The sequence below is a fragment of the Pinus tabuliformis genome, chromosome Q, assembly GCF_031772625.1.
Source record: "Pinus tabuliformis cultivar Carrire ecotype Pingquan chromosome Q, CPIR1, whole genome shotgun sequence".
NCBI classification, from domain to species: Eukaryota; Viridiplantae; Streptophyta; class Pinopsida; order Pinales; family Pinaceae; genus Pinus; species Pinus tabuliformis.
This window is the reverse complement of record NC_142296.1, coordinates 266,200,176-266,220,872: the sequence shown is the minus strand read 5'-3', so window position 1 is coordinate 266,220,872 and position 20,697 is coordinate 266,200,176. Positions and strand designations below refer to the sequence as shown.

Genomic DNA, 20,697 nt, shown 5'->3' with positions numbered 1-20,697 from the left:
CGAATGGTAACAAAAAATGGTCTTTCTGCATTGCCTTATTTAATTCTATGTAATCCACGCATATCCGCCATTTACCATTTTTCTTAGGAACCATCACCAATGGAGAAACCCATTGACTATTCGAAATGGGGTAGAGAAATCCCACATCCAGTAGCGTTGAAAATAATTAATATTATTTTGTATTAATGGAGAAATGGTTACGCAAGTTGTAACGTATCTCCTTAGTTTAGGATTTGTTCCTAGAGTTTAGGAGTTTGGTTGCAACTTCCTGATATCTAGTAATGTACTTAATGATGTAATTGCTCATTTGATGTAAGTAGAGTGTACGGAGAGAGTTCTCTTTGTTTGAGTGCAGTCTCCAGGTGCAGTACTCACCTGTGAGTTGTAACTTCTTCTTTTTCAATTCAAGTCTGATTTTTATCTTGGTATCAGAGCACGGAGTAGGGATAGCCTTAATCATTTTTTTTAGATGCATCATTGATTACAGAACTGTAGTGGTGGTGGAGTGTACAGAAGCATTCGTAGAATCAGGTGGATTGCAGTAACACCTGAAGACAGGTCTTAGATGACTGATCATCTCTGAGCGGAAAATAGGGTTGGCGCGGTTTCGTCATGAACAATCGCGCCATTTTTGAGTGGAAGAAAGGGTTGGCGCTGTTTATTAAGGAACAGTCGCACCATTTGGCGCTGTTTTGATAGTGATAATCGTGCCAGCGTGCTAGAAAGTCCTACTGGCTTGGAAAATCAAGCCTTAATCACGCTAATTTTGTAAGACACGTCGATTTTGTTTTCAGCGCGGGTATTTCGCTGTCGAGAAGCGCCAGCCTCTTTCTCTTTGGAAGATCTGCAATTTTTTGCAAATCAGCCTTGCCCGGTGGTGGCACTTTGAAATTTCGGATCTGTTCAGTGGCAACAGATCGGAGTTGCCCAGTGGTGGCGCATTGGAGTTCCTGATCTACTCAGTGGCAGCAGATCGGACTTGCCCGGTGGTGGCGCATTGGAGTTCCTGATCTGTTCGGTGGTAGCAGATCAGATTTGCCCGGTGGTGGCGCATTGGAGTTCCTGATCTGTTCGGTGGTAGCAGATCGGATTTGCCCGGTGGTGGCGCATTGGAGTTCCTGATCTGTTTGGTGGCAGCAGATCAGACTTGCCTGGTGGTGCTCATTGAAGACTTATTCATCAAAGGATCAGAAATTTTATCAGTCCAGTATGAATAACAGTGATGAGTACTCTCTTAAGCCAGAAAAGACGTGGTCTATTATCAGGCCAGTAGATTATTTTCTCAGGGAGTAGCAGCTACTGTTTATTTTGATAGGAATCGCCATCGCATCGACTTTCTTTATCCTTCAACCTGGTTTTTTGGCTTCTAATGTTAATGAAAATGGAAGGTTTGTGCTCGACAAACCTCATCAGGTTGTTTATGAGACTCCTGTTTCTCAGTTTGCTCAGTATCATTCGGGTTCGATGGTGAATTCGGGGGCTAAAGAGCCCCTACGTTTGAAGAGAAAGTCCCTGCGAGTTGTCGTGACGGGTGGAGTTGGCTTTGTTGGCAGTCATCTACTTGACAGGCTCATGGCAAGAGGCGACATTGTTATTGTTGTCGACAATTTCTTCACAGGAAGGAAGGAGAATGTTTTGCATCATTTTGGCAATCCGAGGTTTGAACAGATAAGGCATGATGTTGTGGAACCCTTATTGTTGGAGGTTGATCAGATCTACCATTTGGCTTGCCCCGCTTCCCCTGTGCATTACAAACACAATCCTGTGAAGACTATCAAAACTAATGATGTGGGAATCTTGAACATACTCAGACTTGCCAAGCGTGTTGGGGCACGTTTTTTGCTTACAAGTACTAGTGAGGTTTATGGAGATCCTCTTGAACATCCTCAAACTGAAGCTTACTGGGGCAATGTTAATCCCATCGGAGTCCGCAGTTGCTATGATGAGGGTAAGAGAACAGCCGAAACTCTGACTATGGGAGAAAATGTTGAGGTTTGGATTGCTCGAATTTTCAATACATACGGTCCGCGAATGTGCCGTGATGATGGTCGGGTTGTAAGTAATTTTGTTGCTCAGGCTTTGCGCAAGGAACCTTTGACAGTCTATGGAAATGGGGAATAGACAAAGAGCTTCCAGTTCGTTTCTGGTTGAAGGTCTTATGCGACTTATGGAGGGCGAACATGTTGGTCCTTTCAATCTTGGGAATCCTAGGGAATTTACAATGTTAGAACTAGAACAGGTTGAAGAAGGAAAGGATGACTCTAACAGTGATTGGGACATTCCATTGCTAATGGAAGAAAACAGTGAGGAAGATGAAGAGCAGGAGCAGAAACAAGAAGAAGGAGTAACAGGAAATGTAATCAATATTGCAAGCCCAGAAAAGGCTGAAATAGACAGATTTGAGGTAAGTTCCCTACCAAGGAGATCAAGTAGGAATACTCGATTACCTTCTAAATTAAAATACTATGCATTAATGTCAAAGTTCTTAAACATTGTAGAACCTGCAAATTATGAGGAAGCAAGTAAATCTGATGCATGGAGGGCTGCAATGTATGAGGAAATAGAATCAATAAACAAAAACCATACTTGGGATTTGGTTGAATTTCCTGAATGTAAAACCCCCATAGGATGCAAATGGTTGTATAAACCAAAAATAAATGCAGACGGGAGTATAGAGAAACTTAAAGCTAGACTGGTAGCAAAGGGTTACTCACAGAAAGAGGGAATAGATTTCGATGACACCTTTGCTCCTGTAGCCAAATTAAACACCATTAGAATGCTAATTTCCTTAGCAACAAAACACAGATGGCAGCTACACTAGCTAGATGTCAAGTCTGCATTTTTGAATGGTGACTTGAAGGAAGAAATTTATTTAGTACAGCCTGAAGGTTTTGTGAAAAAGGGGCAGGAACATCTTGTGTGTAAATTGAAAAAGGTACTTTATGATTTAAAACAGGCACCTAGGTCATGGTATGAGAAAATTGACTCATTTTTTGTAAAACATGGCTTTCATAGGAGCTTGAATGATCCAAATCTGTATACCAAGTTTAATAAATAGAGGCAAATTATTTTGATTTCTTTGTATGTAGATGATATGATCATAATAGGGAATGCTAACAATCTGATCAAAGAAATCAGATGTCACAAGTGTATGAGATGGAAAGATCTTGGAAACCTTCATTATTGCTTGGGATTGGAGGTATGGAAAGACTCTGGACAAACTTTTCTCACTCAAGGGAAGTATGCCAGAAGCTTGCTGGAAAGGTTTAGAATGGAGCAGTGCAGATCAGCAGCAACACCATTACAGCAGAACTTAAAGTTGAGCAGTGACGATGGTACTAAAGAGGTGGATGCAACCATGTACAGACAGCTAGTTGGAAGTTTGATATATCTAACTACAACTAGACCAGATTTGGCATATTCTGTTAGTGTGTTGAGCCAGTTCATGTCAAAACCACTCGAAAGTCACTGGGTCGCAGCAAAAAGTGTGTTGAGGTATCTTAGTGGTACTAGTAATTATGGCATTTTGTACACTGACACTTCTGATGTTATTCTAGCAGGTTTTTCAAATTCCGATTGGGCAGGTAACTTGGATGATTGAAGATCTATCACAGGTTATGAATTCAGCATTGGATCCGGGGTCATAGCATGGAGTAGCAAAAAGTAGAGCACTATAGCTCTGCTTCATTGAGAGAAACTACTGTCAAAAGAGATATGTGTTGAATATTGTAAAACTTGTGATAACAGGGTTGATATTTTTACTAAGCCTCTTGGGCGTGTAAAGTTTGAATTGTTTAGAGGGATGCTAGGAGTTCAGGATAATCCTTTCTCCATTAAGGGGGGCAAGTTGAAAATAATTAATATTATTTTGTATTAATGGAGAAATGGTTACACAAGTTGTAACGTATCTCCTTAGTTTAGGATTTGTTCCTAGAGTTTAGGAGTTTGGTTGCAACTTCTTGATCTCTAGTAATGTACTTAATGATGTAATTGCTAATTTGATGTAAGTAGAGTGTACGAAGAGAGTTCTCTTTGTTTGAGTGTAGTCTCCAGGTGCAGTACTCACCTGTGAGCTATAACTCCTTCTTTTCCAATTCAAGTCTGATTTTTATCTTTTTGAAGTTCTTCCTTGACAATGTTTTCCAGATCAGGGTTCATCCTTCTCTGAGGCTGTCTCATAGGATGACAGTCCTCTTTGATGTATATATGATGGGTGCATCAATTGGTAGGAGCCCCTTTCATGTCTCTATAGTCCCAGGAAAATGCTTCCTTGTGTTCTTGAAGAACATCCAAGAGCTATTTTGTCTGGGATTCTGATAGATCTGGATTGATATTTAGGGTCTCCCCTGGCTCTGTTTCCACTGAAATGCTATCATGGTGTTATAGACATTTTTGTGCCTTACAGCTCTAAGCATGAAATGTCCATAAACCAATGGATCCTAAGTCCCTAAAAGTGTTGTTCCGGCCCCTAAAGGAACAAGGTCAACAAATTACAACTTCTCCCAGAAGTTCTCCACCAGAAACTGCTCAGAATCAGTCAAATCAGGATCATTTCAGCTGCTCCACTAGCTAGCTGCGTTGCATAGCACCCAAGTACACTAGCTAGGTGCGTTGCAAAGCACCTAAATGCACTACCAGGGTGCGTTGAGCGGGAAATGACAAATGGCAGTGTCATTCCGCGAGGTGGACAGACAATGGAAGCTTCCAGAATTTTCCCCAATGGCACTTGCCTCACTGAGTTCGACCAAGGATGAATAAGAGGCTCTCAGTCTCCAAGTGGAAGCAAGAACTGATAGAGAAAAGCCACAAGTCAAATCATAAGCTGACTCATCCTCTTTGCATACATCTATATATGGATCCCTCATCCTAGAGATCCGGAGGCTGGAATTTTGTACATTGCAGAGAATTGTTGTTGGTTTTGAGATAGAGATCAGAGTATTGGGTGATTTATGCTTTGTTGGAGGTGAAGAGGGGATTCCTTTGCTGGGGGGTTGATGCTGGATCAGGAATCATCGGTTGTAACTCCTCCTGGACCTTCTTGTTATATCAATAAAACTATTTGAGTTTCTCCTACATGCTTGTGTATCAATGATGTTTTGTTATATTTGAATGTTTAGCTTAAATCTGATCCTAAGCTATTTATGAATATAAATCCATGTCTTTGTGTAGTTTTCTTCTTCTGTGATCTTGCAGGAACTTGGTGAAGCTGGGCAAGTAAGGAAGCAGGTAGCTGGAAGCTGTCAAAGAGGAGAGAGATTGGATCAAAGGACTAGCGCAAGACACAGGTTGGTTCATCCTATTCCTCTTCATTTATAGTTCATAAAGAAGAATACGAGAGTAGTTTTCCTTGTTTGTTTCTAAGGTATTGTCACACCTTAGTGGGATAGGGGTGTTCTGAGTAGACAATTTTCCCGTTAACAAAATGGCGACTCCGCTGGGGAGCGTGTCTAGTTAGTTAGTTTGTGTTTCTCTTGTTGTTTGTTTCATAAACACAGAAGTAGCAATCGAACTGCATTTGCCATTATCAAATGCAAAGTAGACACCTGCTACTTCAATCCATTCACTGGATTTGTTTATGATTTGAACAACTGATTCACAAATGATCTGATTACCCTTTGTGATAGCTCTTAGACCTCCTTTAAATCCACCCTCTGATTGTGCATTACTGATTGCTTTCACTCGGCCAAAAACCATAGATTAAACTAAAAACCGTGACCCAGAACCCGGATAGAATTCTCGTTTCTGCCGCAGCGCAGGCTCTGTGAAGAGATTCTGCATTTCAACGCAGTTCTCGAGAGGTCTACCTGCGCTGCAATTCAGTTTCTCTGTGTAACAGGTGCGCTGATCAGCCTAGCCCTATGCAGCTGAGGTTCTTTGCTTCATTCTTTCAGTTTTGTCTCTGATTTTTGCAGCCTGTGATCAATGTGTGTCTGTTTAAAAACCACTTTTCTTTGCCTTAATTCCGCCTCCTTTGTACAAAAAGACTGTAGATGTTCTTTGTGTGTTTGTTACATCATTTACAGTTTTCCATTGAAAAAGTAGAATAGTCATACTGTCGTCCTTTGATTTAGATCTGTCGTAAGTTTCGATTTTGATCTTAGGAGAAAGTTCATTTGTTGTTGACAGTCGATTATGCTTTTACTTTTGCCTTTGGTTTGAAATTGTGACTTTCTAGTGTCGAAACGAGTGTTTATTTCAAAATCATAAAGTGTCGTAATCTTCTCTACCTTTTGATTTCGAAAAGAAGCTTGTTTGTATTTGTCACTTGAAAGCAAATTCAGATTTGTACATCAAATTTCTTTTTAGGCATCAATATTAAGAAAGTGAAAACAAATACATGCATATGTGCATTTGCATATTGATAGTCTGTTTGGCTTGATTTAGGAAAAGTGCATTTACAGTGTGCTCTTTGCTCTTTGAGAAAAGATTGTGTATTTCTTTTCCCCTTGTAGCTAGGATTTTCATTGTTGAAAAGAGATAAAAGTTTGCTTATCATCTTTAGATTGCATTTTAGGAATTACATCTACATCTCGTGGTGATCCTAAAAGGCAAACTTCTAAGAAAGATCAACTTAAAATAAATTGAATGAACCTAACAACGCTTTGGAACTTAACGCACAACATTTATAGGTCTAGGCTAGAGACGTATTCCGGCGTCGTAAAGCCTGGTAACTGTTGTCCTCACTGATGGTTGGGTGATTCCTCCACTTTGAGACGATAAGTGCCAGTACGGACTTGTGCTCCCACATACCGTCGAGTATATATTGGGAGACCCCTATAGGCTTAAAACCTTTTATCCATATGAAGCCGTGTCGGCCGCCCTACTGATCGCAATGCACCGAACACAACATTCGGGAAGATTGACTGCCGTACCGTAAAAAGTATTCTGCAGTTTTGCGATTGGTTTGGTACTCCCTCTACCTAGATCTCCAGAGCAGTCCCTTTCGTTCCTTTTCAGACTCCTTAACGGAAAAGGTCCATCAGAGCACTTGTCACTTCAGGCACATTAAAAATCGAAGGAGACTAGAGTCATCTTTTGTTTTTTCTCGTCTCTTTAAAATTGAAAAAACAAGTTGTGTCAAAGCGCCTAAAAATTTATTTTAAACGGAATATTCATACCCTTTTCCTACGTTGATCTTAGGTTGAGAAAATGGAGTCTACCAACCAAGGAATTCCCCTTGGTGGAAATCCTAGTCCCTTCTCCTCTTGGGGAGATGTTGGTGCACCCCATATGGCCACATTGTCACTTCCAAGACTGACAATTGGCCTGCCAGTATGGCTCTTCTCAACCAATGTCGTTCAGAACACCACTATTCCTGAACAATCGAATCAGCAATTAGACGAGTCTAGAGTTGCCCACCAACCTTCTACTTCCTCTAATTCTTCCTCTCCTCCTTCCTCTTCGCTTGATGGGGCTGGCAAAGCCAAAAGTCAAGTTCCTAAGGAGAAGAAAGAGAAGAAGAAGAAGGAGCCAAAGGCGAATGGGGGAAAACGAGTGTCGTCTAACGAAAATCCACACACTGCACCGACCAAGCCTAAATCGCCATTTGTCATTTGCAAAGGAGACCACTTTCACAGAGATTGTCCTTGCATCCCTCGGATACTAAGGGACTGGTCTCCTCGTTTGCACAATCCGGTGTCATCAACCTCTGATGATCATGTTGAAAGCAAACCGTCAACTAGCGAAAGTGAAGCCCCAGGACAAAAAGGGAAAGCTAGATTTCCCTGTAAACTGTGCGAAGGCAATCATGCCGTCCACCGTTGTCCCTTCTTAGACGAAGCGAAAAGAGTTTTGGATGATCGTCCGGTTTCACCGTTACGACTTCCTCCTGGATATAAAAATCTCTTGCCAAGTCCGTCACTAGTTGAGAATCCAGCTGGCCCGCTCAAGTGGTCAGCTGAAGCGCCTATCATCGAAGATAAACCATCTGAATCCATACCAGACGAAAGTCAAAAGGTCGAGGCGGCAGTTGACCCGGTCTTGCCTTCAGAGGTTTTATCTTCGGATGATACAGTCACTGAAGAGAACAAGGATGACACCGTCCAAATTCTCTTCATCAACACAGACTCCGACAAACACGGGGGCAGTCTACCCATTCCCTTACCGCAGGAGGGAAGTTCGTTAGAGCCATACCCGGCCGTCTACTCGATCCCACCTCCAAGCAACCTAGTTGTTTCCTTCGACTGGAATCAACTAGGCAGACCCCGTTTACCAACAAGTATACCATTCCGAATTATCGTTCAAATATATAGAATGGTTATTGCTGGTACCATCATAGATGAGGGGGCATCTGTGAGTATCCTTTCCTCGACTAGTTGGAAAGCGCTTGGTTTGCCATCGCTTTTGCCTGAGATGAGAAATCTGACAGGCTTTGATAAAGGAACCAGTCGACCTTTAGGGATCCTTCCCGATTGTTGTTGGGAAAAGTATCCAATACGGAATGACCCTATCCCACTCTAAGGGTGATAGTTCCTTAGCAACAATCAAAGCAAAGCTACCTGAGATTACTTCTTTATGAGATGTAAAAGAGGGGAGAAAGAGATCCACTAACCGATGTCTTTCGCTAATGGTTGATCCAATCTTCTCTCCTTGCTGCTTGCCCCCAGCTCCTTGCTCTTTCACTGGCCCAGCTACACCAAGATCCTGCAAAATGGCAAGAGAGGGAAACTACAAGAAGCATACATTCATAATTGATTCAAGGATTAGAATAAATCAAATACACAAGTATAACAATACACCATTGAGACACATGCATATAGAAGAACCTTAAATGCTTTATTAATGGAAGAAGTAAGGTTCAGGAAGTGATACAACCATAAGAGGCCCAATCCAGCATCACCTTCCCAGCAGAAAGAAATCTCCTCTTCACCTCCTTCAAAGCAAATCACCCAATAGTTCTAAACTCAAACCAACAACAATTCTTTACATTCACAAGATTCCAGCCTCTGGATCTCATGGGAGAGAGATCCATATATAGGAGTTTGGAGAGAGGATGAGTCAGCCTGAGATGTGACTAGTGTCCTCTCCCACTCCAGTTCTTCTTCAGTTCTTGAGTCCACTTGGAGGTTCTTGCTTCCACTTGGAGATCTAGAACCTCTTACTCCTCACCAGTCGAATTCTCTGATCCAAGTGTCATTTTAGAAGCTTCCTGGGCATTGACACCTTGAGGAATGACTGTGCCACATGTCCAAACTCGCTCAACACAGGTAGCCTTCTTTGCAGTTGACATTCAACGCAGGTAGACAGTGGAGCAGTTGACATTCAGCGCAGATGCTCAGTGGAGCAGTTGACATGATCCAGAATTGCCTTGTTTTTGAGTGTTTTCAGGTGGAGAACTTTTATTAAGTGCTGTGGTTTGCTGGCCTTGTTCCTCTAGGGGTAGGAACAACATGTTTAGGGACTTTGGATCCCTTAGATTATGGACATTTCATGCTTCATGCTGTAAGGCACAAAAATGTCTATAACAGTTGCCCCCTAAAGTATGAGGTCGTTTATCGGGTGAAATTCTTTATCAGGAGGATCCAAAGTTCATTCAATCGCTGAGAGGTGACCTGTAATAAGATACAATACAATACATTATTTTTCATATTGCTTTCATGATCTAGCTGAGGCGAGCATTCCCATGCTCAGCTTTATAAATACATTTTTCTGTACATAGAACAGACAATCGTCTGATGGTAGACTGATAATTCTCTGTTGAAATTATCATCCTTTGAGTAGGATGATCATCTGCTGCACATGTCAATGTCTTTATTTCCTGAATATATATCGCAGCCCGGATGGATGAAACTAGATCCGGGGTCTTCAAACTCGTCCGATCTTCACTCTAAGTACAAGTCGATCCATGTGAGAATTTCTTGGAGTCGAACATGGAAAGACATCGCTTGATTACCAATCAATGATGTAAACTGTTAACAAGCGCGAGAGGAATCACCGATAATGATGATGACCCTCAAGGTACGACAGTAAAATCCACGTGGTGTGAATAAAGGACTTGGCGTCGAACACCACGCAGAATCTTTCGGTTGAAGGTCATTGATGTATACCTGTCGCCGGAAGTGAGAAACTTGCCATTGAGGCATGCAAGCTTCAAAGTACTGAGGGGGGTGTTCCTAGATCAACTTCTTGGATAATGAGCTGAAGTCGACAAGAAGCGATCCATCAAAGGAGGGCCTTAATGAATCCCACATCAGTGACACGGAACGGAGCTAATGATTGTGATAGAGGTGAAAACGATCTGTGAAATATGATTCAGGGTGGCGGTCATGAAAGGATGAAAGATGATGTATGGCAGTGGATGGGACACGGTTGACTCTTTCTGAACAACATCTCTTGAACATATAACGACACTGATGCGATGGATCGGTAGCATTACCCCAAATGTGGATGGTTTGGCGAGACCATGGTGATGAGACCGGTGAATGAAACAACCCAACCCGATGTGGTACGGAGGAAAAGTGTCATGTTCAAGAGCGACCTGCTACCATTAAAGCTTTGAGGTTCTCCCAATTTTTCCCCAGTCATTTCTGACCAGTACCTCTTTATTTTTGTCAAGCTTGAGGAGGATAACATATGCTTGTTCTATAACCTGCCCTTCGGGCAAGCCCATCGCTATGTTTTAACGAGCCTAGCGATAGGGAAACTCGTTCTCGTCTAAAGACAAGTTTGTCGCTATTTAATCATTTTAACGAGTCTAACGACAAGGAAAACTCGGTCCTTTTCATTTTTAGAGAGTCTGAAAAGGTACATAAAGTCAACTCGAAAATTCCTTTTTTGTCATCTAATCCCTTAAGTTCGAAAAAGTATAAAACAATACAAAAGGGATGAGTTTTCGATATCTTTAACGAGCCGAACAAAACAAGCGCTCGACCTTTTTGTGCAATAATCCCTCCGGTCCAAAAAGATTAAAATCTAGAGGAGGGATAGCTCTTCCGGTCCTTTTAACGAGCTGGAAGGCCAAAACTCGGCAATCTTTTCATATTTTACGAGTCAGTTGAAAAGAGCTTAAAGAAGACTCGTCTTTTGAGGAACGAGTGATAAACAGGGATAGCAACTGATTCCAGGTACAGGTTGGAATTTTCCAATCACGGTAGTGTTACAAGGATGGCTAGGTGAAATCACTCTTCGCAGCTGTTCCTCAAAATGGGTAAACAATCATATGGAGGTGAACGATCGGCCAAATGAAAGTGGAGGTGGCAGGTGCAAACACGACCAAGGCTTTTTATGGCTGATAAATTTACGATCATAGTGGTTATTTACCGGGATAGGTTCATTTTTTATTTAAAAATGAGCTTAAACTCTGGAGGAAACATTGCTCACTGCTTATATTTATTTTTTAACGAGCATGAAGACCGCGTTAAAACTGCTCGGATCTTGCGTTTATTTTTTAACGAGCATGAACTTTATGCTAAAACTGCTCGATTATATGGTCAAATTTTGATTTTTTACCATTACTAGCTTTTCTCTTTTCAAGGATAGTACTGCATTCTCAATTGCTGCAACAAACTTTGTTAGAAATGAATAATATTTGCATGAAAATGAGATTATAACCCTAATATTTCGCTTTGAACTACGTAAAAAGCCATTAAAAGGTGTTTTTACCTCTCATTTTACCATTTCATTTGCATTTGGTTTGTTGGAGCTTTGGAGGTGCCTCTTCCCCCTTGATTTTCACTAGCTGATTCCGGGAGATTCTGCGGACGATTTTCAGCGCTGTCTGGACCAGGTAGGAGCTAAACCCTAGCTCTTTCTTTTCATGGTTTCCTTTTTCAGTTCTATGCCCGTTTTTCAGCTTTTCTGAGCCTCAGGGGTTTTGCCAGGGCGCCCTAACTTCAGCGTAGGTTCCCCATTCGAAACCTGCATTGAATGTCAAGCTGCCTTAAGGCAGCCTGACCTTCAACACAGGTGGGACACTCTTTGCCTGCGTTGGGCTCAGAAAACTGAGTTTTTAGCACATTTTTTGATGAATTTTCGCCAGTTTCTCATCAAACTCAGGAACTTACTCCTTCTCTTGTTTGTTTTGCAGGAACCTTTGGTCAAAATGTCCCTTACATGGCGAGAACGAGAATATGAAGAGGAAGATATGATTTCTCTCCATGACCCTGTCACGGTGAACGCGCTGCGGAACTGTGGCCTGCTGAAGTTTTTCCGTATCTCTAGCATGAGAGCACAGATCACTTTGCTACAGTATATGCTTGATGCTTGGGATCCCATTAACCAAGTATTCCAGATTAGGGGAAAATCCATCCCCTTGACCATAGAGGACATTTGCTTCTTGACTGGATTGTCAAGGCGAGGTGCCCCCATTTCTTTGTCAGGTTCGGCCCGGGGGACTAACTCCGTGAGAGATTATGTCCGCCAGTATTGCAGGGAAGGTTCCCAGCTGAGCAGAGACGACAAGGTTGTTATCCGTGAGATTACTGACAGGTCTCTCAGGTCCATTCTGTATACCATTGGTAGGATGGCCGGTAGCGCAGCTCTACATGTTGCCAACAGATCTTACGTGCAGCACGCCTTGGAGTGTCTCCAACCGAAAGTATTCAACTGGTGTGATGCAGTACTTGTTCAGATGAAAAGTCAGTTGACCAAGGTGAAGGACGGGAAGCTGAAGAACTTTGGATTTGGTTCTATTCTGACTGCCTTCGCCTTGGAGAAAATCCCACTGATGCAGCCTCAATATATTATACTCGACTTGCCTTCTCCGACCGAGCCACGCATGTAGAGGTGGGTCGATCACATGTCTAGGCATGCTGGTCAACCTCAGATTACTTTTACTGATGCCTTCTTCAGGTGGTTCGAGCGCCAGGAGATGGTCTTTTCTGAGTATCCATATGTGGGTATGGATTTCCGAGGTGATCCAGATTTGGTGCTACAGGATGGCGAATAGTGGGGCGCTATTGGTAAACTCTTTGACCATATCACTGTTTACTGTTTTTATTCATAATGTTTCTGTGCTTTATCCTATCAAGACTTTTAATCATACTCTTGGATGCATGCAGATGTTGGTCCTGTCCGTCCAACAGTTCGTCCGAGATCGCTAGTTGCTGCCCCGACAGTGGAGCCTGCTGGGAGAGTTATTCTCCGCGACCTCGACGATGCTGAGACCCTTACAGCTGTGCAGGAGCAGGTTGAGAGCCTTACTCTCGGCATTCCCGATGTGAGGATTGATGAGTTACCTTTACAGCTGCAGCGACACACTACTGGTGTGCCTAGACGATGGACTCGTCTCTTGCACATGATTGCACAGGCCGTGACGTGCTATCATGAGCACCACTAGGCTAGGGTGACCCCTAGCACTTTTGAGTTTTTGGGTCATATGACCGATTTTGTCTTGGTTACAGAACATTATGTATGAACGATAAACAGCTTATATATATTTTGATTTTCGAGTTTTATTCTGGTTGAGTTATATGATCCATATGTACAATCATTGATGATGTGTCTCTTTTATAAATGTCGCAAATGTCTATCTAACACATAATTTTCTAATGAGTTGGTTAATGTGTTTAAGTTTCTGGAAATATGTTGATATTGAATTGAATCAAATTGTCTTTCCAAAATCTTAACCCTTAGGAACATGTGATAAATAGCTGGATTACGAACGGAATATATACCATTGAGTTGTAGTATTACGAGCTGTGCGTCTAGCCTGACAATTAGTCGGCATATGCCATGTGTGATGGCATCAAAGAGTAGTTCTATCAACGTGCTATACTCAGCGATGTTATTCGTTGATCGCCCAATACACACACCTCTGAAACTTACTAACTCGCCGCTTGGATCAAAAATGGCCCAGGCTGCGGAGGATAGGTTCCACGAACTACGACTCGCTCCGTCGGCATATCCAACACATGTCTCCAGAAGGTTCGACATCTGCCACAAATGAAAAAGGTGGATCATTCGACCAGAACAAATACTTTAGCGAAAACAAAATACAACAAAAGCATGCAGGTTACTATTTAAGCATAGTAACGCTTGAGGTACAACCCGTTGCGGGGCTGCGCCAGTGGAATTCCGTCATAATCCATTAACTCGTAGGCTCCTTTTGCTAACACCCTTTTAACAATATAGGGGCCCATCCACAAGGAATTAAATTTACCTGCTCCCAATTTATCGGATTCTTGGTCATAAAGCAAGACCAAATCACCTTCTGAGAAGACACGGGGTTTGACATTTTTGTCGAACTGTGCTTTGACTCGTTTCTTATGGGCTTCATTAGCCAAAGCGGCATCACGACGGGTTTCATCCAACTGGATTAATTCCAAGAAACGAGCCTCTTCCTCTGAAGTTCCGGGGAGGAGATCAATTGCGAGTTTAAGCGACGAAATTTCGCACTGGATTGGCAAGACTGCTTCCAGGCCATACACCAGTTGAAAAGGTGTGAACCCGGTTGCGTTCTTTACCGACGTTCGGTAGGCCCACAAGGCTGAATACAGGATTAGGTGCAACCTTATTTTATGAACCCCGATCATCCTTTGCAACATACGCTTCAGGACCTTGTTGATTGCTTCAACTTGTCCGTTGGCTTGCGGATAATACGGGGTAGAGCTGTCGTGAGATAGCCCTAGCTTGGCAGCTAATTCGACCATCATGTGATTGCGAAAATGCGACCCATGATCTGTAACTATAGCCTGTGGTACGCCGAACCTGGCGACTACATGATTGAAAAAGAAAAGGGCAGCTGTTTCACCAGTGTTATCCAATGTAGGCATCGCCTCGGCCCATTTGGTAAAATAGTCTACAGCGACTATAATATACCCATGCCCCCCGGTCGAGGTGGGGTTACATTGCATGAAATCGATGCCCCATTTGGCGAAAGGCCCAACAGCAACTATTGGCTGTAAAGGTGCGGGTGGTCTTCTGGTTTTGCTATCAAAAATTTGACAAGCATGGCAACTTTTGACTGCGATTATGCAATCTTTGAACATGGTTGGCCAGAAGTATCCTGCTCATAAGATTTTTTGTGCTGTTGCATATCCAGATTGATGCCCCCCACACGCGCCTGAATGACATTCATTCAAGGCTTTTTCGGCCTCTTCATGGGTAAGGCACCTCCTCAGAACTGTATCGATACCACGATGGTAAAGTGTATCACCGACGATCATGTAGTCTTTTGCTTGGTATCATATACGTTTCTGTTCAGAGTGAGAGGTGTTAGGCCTGAATTTTTGGGTTTGGAGATAAACTATGATATCTCCATACCACTCATCGCTTGTAGATATCAGAAACAAACTTTTGTCTACGATTGACTCTTCTGATGTTTCATCGTTGGACGACGATGGGAGATCGCACAATAATTCCGCGAAAACTAGAACTTTCTTTGATTTGGATTTTACAAATTCCAGATCAAACTCTTGAAGGATCGCTATCCATTTTGAATATTTTCCCTGATCCAGGTGGATGTTGGTGGCCACCCACCAACCCATTTGGACCCCCACAACTGTCTCTTTCAGTCTTTTCAGTTTCCTAAATTGTAGCACAGTTTACTATTTTTAGCAGTTTTTTCGGGTCCCGAACTTCCGGAGCCGTTTTGAGGCCCTAAACGACGTTTTTTTGGGATTCTGGGGCAACATGGGTCGTAGACCCATGTTGCCTCCCAAAGTGGTAGTACTCGGATAGATCTTTCTAACGAGCTATCGTACGCGTCAAACGGAGATCGTATGCCAAAGTTACGACCCCGGGAAATTGATGTACCAATTTACCCAAACGGGGCCCACAATTTGGCATTTCATCTTCTAGGGTTAGGTTTCAGGATGTGAAGGGTTTTCCATTGTTTCTCAACAATAAATAGGCCTTCGAGCCTCATTGTAACACAGTTCGGAACAGTTCAGAGGCATGTAGCCGCACATCTCTTCTCAGAGATAAGCTACCATCGCCCTAGCTGGTTTCTTTCCATTTCTGTTTGTAAGCATATTTCAGCATTTTACAGTAATGAAATGAAGTATTATTTACGCTGCATCTCTGTATTTATGGTTATCGCATCTATGTATTTATGGTTATCTCTGTAATCTATTGCGTTCCTGTTAAATCCGGATCAGTGGTATCAGAGCGGTCTGTTTTTTCTCTGTTTTTCTTTGCATGTCCCCAACGAGGTCGGGATATAAGGAGTTAGGGCTTGAACTGGTCGAACCTTTGCAAGACCAGCCTCGTAAATCCCGACAGCCTCCCATGGCGGGTGAGAAGAAAGACGAGGGGGCAGGAGATCCTATCAAAATCTTGCTCGAAGAAGCCCTCGAGCGACAACGGAACGCGATGATGGATAGCTTTGCGCAGATCCTTCAGCGGCTACCCAGAGGCGACGCATCGGCTTCCAACAGCGACTCTGGAAACGCCACACCATTTAAGGTACAAGTTAATTTTGAAATCCCCATCTTTGAGGGTCAAATAGACGCAGATGCCGTAGATAAATGGTTAAATCTGCTAGATGGGTATTTTTCTGTTCACGAATTTTCAAGTCGGGAAAAGATCGTTTTCGCTCTTCTCAAAGCAGCCCCCCACGTCAAGGACTGGTGGGAAACCTACTGCGAGCAGAAGGATGAAAGTACAGGCTCACTATTTTCAGCCGCACCCACTTGGAATGACTTCCGAGATGCCATCAAGGAGCAGTATTACCCTGTCGGAACCTATGAGGACAAATACATCAAATGGACCACACTGCGGCAGGGGCGAGACCAAGATGTGCCGGAGTTCACAAACATTTTTCATACCCTTCGCACACAGTTGGGTATCAAAGATTCTGAGCTACATCTGGTACTCAAATACCGTGGCTGCCTGCACAAATACATCCAGGAAGAGATGGTGTTCTTGAACATCTCCTCACTCGGCACAGCATACCGATACACTGTCAAAATCGAGCAAAAGTTCAAACAGAAGAAGCGAGACTTTGGATCTGCAAATCCGAAGCCCAAAGGACAAAGCCAAGGCGGGGTGACCCAAGACAACCCGTCGAAGCCGCAAGAAAAGAACAACACCACGAAGCCGAAGAAGGACACAGGAAAGTGGTGTGAGTTCCACAAGTGTCCCACTCATAACACAAGTGAGTGTCGGACCAAGCAGTCGCTCGTGGCGGAGTTGAAGGCTTCCGAATCAGATGCATGTTCCGACCCTGAGCCAGAACTCGACAAAGGGAATGGCAAAGGGAAGCAGATCATTGATGCGGATCCCAGCGCCATTGTTGCCACCGCCAAGATCCAGAAATATGAGCCCGAAAATCCAGAGGAAGGCGAGCGTCTTTTCCACTCACAGATGTGGGTGAAGGGTTCACCACTGCGATTCATTGTCGACAGTGATAGCCAAAAGAACCTGGTTTTAGCAGAGGTCGTGAAGCAGTTGGGCCTACCGACTACACCGCACCCGCAGCCGTACAGTATAGGGTGGCTTCACGAAGGACGAGATCTGAAAGTTCGCCAGCAGTGCCGCCTTCCCTACAGCATCAAGCCCTTCACAGACGAGGTATTGTGTGATGTTACACCTCTGGATGTTTGTGATGTATTGTTAGGCCAGCCATACTTGTGGAGGCGACATGCTGTGTATGAGTCAAGGCCTCGTGCTGTCATTATTTCTTTGAATAATTCATTATACAGGATACCGGAGGTAGCCCCACCTACCGCCACATCTTTGATTACTACCAAGAAAGGCAGCAAGCTCATATCACAGACCAGGAAATTCATTTGTCTGGTTCACTCCCAAAGTAAGGGGAAGATCGTTGCTACATCCATGACCCCCGCAAAGGGTTCCTCTACGCAGCAGCAGCAGCAAAGGAATACAGTCATGACAGAACACAGGAACAACTTCTCCTCACCCACAGGAGTACCACACAAGCTTCAAGTGGGCAACAGAGTTTGGTTACATCTGCAGAAAGAATGCATTACAAGAGCCCATCAGAAGCTCCGACCACTCCGACATGGTCCTCACAACAGTACCAAGGCTATGGGCAACAATGCTTTGAAGCACAGCATTCCTCCATTCCTTCGCTTGCACCGAGTATTCAATGTGGACCATCGTCGACCATGCTTTCCACCATCACTGGACACATCACAGATTGCAGGACAAGTTCAGCAGATGGAGGAACTCAACGCAATGGGGACCATTGCTTCCTAAGGGGGGAGGAATGATCCAGGTGGATGTTGGTGGCCACCCACCAACCCATTTGGACCCCCACAACTGTCTCTTTCAGTCTTTTCAGTTTCCTAAATTGTAGCACAGTTTACTATTTTTAGCAGTTTTTTCGGGTCCCGAACTTCCGGAGCCGTTTTGAGGCCCTAAACGACGTTTTTTTGGGATTCTGGGGCAACATGGGCCGTAGACCCATGTTGCCTCCCAAAGTGGTAGTACTCGGATAGATCTTTCTAACGAGCTATCGTACGCGTCAAACGGAGATCGTATGCCAAAGTTACGACCCCGGGAAATTGATGTACCAATTTACCCAAACGGGGCCCACAATTTGGCGTTTCATCTTCTAGGGTTAGGTTTCAGGATGTGAAGGGTTTTCCATTGTTTCTCAACAATAAATAGGCCTTCGAGCCTCATTGTAACACAGTTCGGAACAGTTCAGAGGCATGTAGCCGCACATCTCTTCTCAGAGATAAGCTACCATCGCCCTAGCTGGTTTCTTTCCATTTCTGTTTGTAAGCATATTTCAGCATTTTACAGTAATGAAATGAAGTATTATTTCCGCTGCATCTCTGTATTTATGGTTATCGCATCTATGTATTTATGGTTATCTCTGTAATCTATTGCGTTCCTGTTTAAATCCGGATCATTCCCCCCAGCAACTGTCGCGACAGTATATAAGTCATGGGGTTGCAATCTGACAAGATGGTGGTTTTCCGAAAGAGGACATAATGTCGAAACCTTTGAATCGCTTGAAAAGCTGCAAGCGCTAGTTTTTCAACATAAGAATATTTACTTTCTGTATCATTTAAGTTTTTACTCAAATAATATATAGGATGTTCAATTCCATCGACTTCTTGAACTAAAACCATCGCAATGGTCGTATCCGCTGCAGCCAGATACAGGTTAAAATCTCTTTGATAGTCCGGGGCGTATATTAATGATGCTTTTACTAGACAATCTTTCAGAGCATCAAAGGAAGCTTGCGCCACCTGGTCCCAGACGAAAGGTACATCCTTTTTCAAAAGACGAGTATAACCTTTAGCAAGTTCTGCGTAATTTGGAATGAACCTCCTCAGAAAGTTTTCTTTCCCTTGGAGTTTCTGAATCTGAAGCAAATTTGAAGGTGGAGGCAGATTAATGATTGCCTGAACCTTGCAAGGGTCGAGACGAATCCCATCCTTAGAGACTACAAAGCCAAGTAAACGACCAGAACCGACGCAAAACACACATTTGTGTGGATTGAGTCTTATCTTGTAGTGTCGGCAACGTAGAAATATCGCTCTTAAATGTTGCGGATGATCAGTCCGCTTTCGCGAATGAGCCGGAAGGTCGTCGAGATAAGGTTGAACGATGTTCTTGATGTCATGGAAGGCATAATTCATTGCCCTCTAAAATGTCGCCCCTGCGTTCTTCAAACCAAAGGGTAATTTTCGATAAGCGAATGTGCCCCACGGACAAATAAATGCAGTCTTTGACTGGTCCTGTGGGCGGATATTTATTTGATTATACCCAGAAAATCCATCCATAAATGAAAAGATTTCACATCCGGCACATTCATCAATTATCTGGTCGATGAAGGGTGTAGGGTAGTTGTCCTTCGGACAAGCTTGGTTTACATCCCTATAATCGACACACACTCTAATCGTCCCTTGTTTCTTCATAACAGGGACAATATTCGATACCCAATCGATTAGAGGAACCGGGTAGATGAATCCAGCATGGAGAAGTTTTTCAACTTCTGCCTTAATGGTAGCGGCTTTCTTGGGGTGCACCTGCCAAAGCCGTTGTCTTACTGGTTTGACATCAGGATACATTTTAATTTCATGTTCAACGATACTCGAGTCAATGCCTGGCATTTCATCATATGACCAAGCAAAGACATCTCTAAATTCGCGAAAAAGAGCGTTATATATTTCCAGTTCTGAAGGGGAACAACCTTTGCCGACATAAATATTCTCTACAACATCTGTTTTAGTCGAGATATTTATGGCTATAGTCTCTTCAATATTGGATAAGTTTCGCTCGAAATCCACCGTATTTACAGTATTTGTTAGGAATTCAAAAACTGAAGGGTGATAAAGGTCACTTTGAGTATCTTCTTCATATTCCGGAAGAAGGGAACGATGGTGGTGATCATTCCATGGTGCCCCTTCAATCAACATTGATTGTAAGATTCCTTCGTCAGTCCCATGTATTTTCGACCAAGGATCTAATGAGGTACCATATTCTCTAGACCTATCTACCCAAGTGCTTGACGAGCGTTGATTTGGGTTCGCCTCCCATGCTTGAAACATTGATTGCTACAATATTTCTAAAGTGCTTGGGGGCAAAACAATTTCATGATCCATGTCGACCTTGTCTTTTGCGACCTTCGTGGAAGATATCATGTTGCAGGTTGCTACAAACGGTATATTTCCTATGTAAATAGGAGGCGGTAGCGCGAAAGTTCCCATCATTGTGGGGTCTTTCAATAATCCCACTCCGATATCTTGAAGTGAATGGTTGCTTTCATGGATCATGGGAATGCTTCCTGTAACTTGTGAACCATTAGGGAGGAAGTTCTGTTGGTCGACGACCGTAATC

The 20,697-nt window shown here is 43.2% G+C and overlaps 1 pseudogene; it reads left to right on the top strand.

Annotated features, from left to right (window-relative positions):
- The first annotated feature begins 1,449 nt into the window (after nt 1–1,449).
- The window catches only part of LOC149219198 (UDP-glucuronic acid decarboxylase 2 pseudogene), a 60,798-nt pseudogene continuing 41,550 nt past the window's right edge, over nt 1,450–20,697 (top strand).